Genomic DNA, 1,786 nt, shown 5'->3' on the forward strand with positions numbered 1-1,786 from the left:
CACCTGACAACAACAACAACCTCCACAACTATAGGTCAAGTTCATCAAATTGTAGCAATTTACTCTCATTTCCTTTATCAAAAATCGTTTTGTTCTTTTTTTAGGGTTTTACATTTTTAAAGGGTTGTAGAACTTAAAGAGAAGTCTGGTGTAGAGCCATAGGATAACCACTTGATTGCAAGGTCAGTTTTGGGTTGTTTTTTTTTTTTTTAAGTTTTTATTGTGAATTGAGTAATTGTTTACATGGGAGAAGATCAGCCTTACACACATCCTATCATAGTTTGTTTCTATCCCCTCCATGCACCATCGTTCAACAGTATTTGCTTCTGTTCCCTCTGTTTTTTGGGGGGTGTTTTTGTTTTGTTTTGTTTTTCAGATGTACACCAAAATGCTCAGGAATATATAATCATTCAAACAACCAAAGGGCATACCCTGAAAGCCTGCTCCCTGGCTGCCAGCACAAAGCCCCTCTCCCTCCGTGAGTCTAGAGTCCCTAGCTGCTTCATCTCTCCACGTCATCGTCTCTGCCTCCATCTCTGGCATCACTGTTTCTCTGAATAGGGTCCCACACTCTACTCCTGCTCTTCTCCCTTTATGGTCCCAGGGTCTTCTACTCCTGGACTGCAAGATCAACCACTGCCCTCTTTTTGCTACAAAACGTCTACCTTTCCATTGCAACAATTGCAATCAGTCTTGATAACAATGATTGACTATTGAACCGCAAGTCTTATCCCCATCTCTTTTCACCAGCCCTGTGTAGATAGGTCGAAAACCACTCAGTGAGATTCTACCTTCCCCTGCATCCTCTGAAACTAAACTCCCTCTTGAAAACTTGTAAGCCAGTCACTTCGTGCTTTTATAGCCTCCTCATTTGGTAGCTAATGTCTCAGTTGCCCATCCCTATCAACCCTGTGCACAGAGGCAGTAGGAATGATCCTTGTTGTGAAGATCCCTTCCCTCATTTAAGCTACTACATCCATAAGTATAGGTCAAGTTCATCAAACTGTAGCAGATTACACTTTTTTTTCACTCTCTCTTCTTTCTTCCTCTAATCAAGTTCTGATCACCCAGCCATTGAAGCTAGTTCAAATGGGTATTATCTGCTAGTATAGACATTCTTGAATTGCAAGGTCAGTTTGAACCACAAGGTTGGTGGTTCAAAGTCACCAGCCTTCCTCAAAAACCCTATGCAGGGTCGCTATGAATCAGAATCTACTTGACAGTACTCACAACAATAAGTGCTTGAAGCACTTACTGATGAAGATCAATGACTACACCCTTAAGCTTGGATTACACCTCAACATAAAGGAAACAAAAATCTTCACAACTTGACCAATAAGCAACATCATGACGGTGGTGGTGGTATGCCATGGAGTCGGTTCTGACTTATAGTGACCCTATATAGAGTTTCCGAGGCTGTAAATCTTTATAGGAGCAGAAAGTTTCATCTTTCTCCTGCAGAGTGACTGGTAGATTTGAACTGCTGACCTTGCAGTTAACAGCCCAGCTCATAATCCACTATGCTGCTAGCACTCTTTAACATAATGATAAACAGAGAAAAGATTGAAGTTGTCAGGGATTTCATTTTACTTGGATTTACAATCAACGCTCATGGAAGCAGCAGTCAAGAAACTGAACAATATATTGCCTTAGACAAATCTGCTACAAAAGATCTCTTCGACTTCCGGTTTGCCAGGGCGGCCAGGCGGTGCGGGTGATTGGGGGCTCCGGGATGGGGGCAGCAACTCGCGAGTTAAACCTCCCAGGTAGGAACCCACAGTCTCAC

Source organism: Chrysochloris asiatica, unplaced genomic scaffold (genome assembly GCF_000296735.1).
Source record: "Chrysochloris asiatica unplaced genomic scaffold, ChrAsi1.0 scaffold00048, whole genome shotgun sequence".
In the NCBI taxonomy this organism is placed as follows: domain Eukaryota; kingdom Metazoa; phylum Chordata; class Mammalia; order Afrosoricida; family Chrysochloridae; genus Chrysochloris; species Chrysochloris asiatica.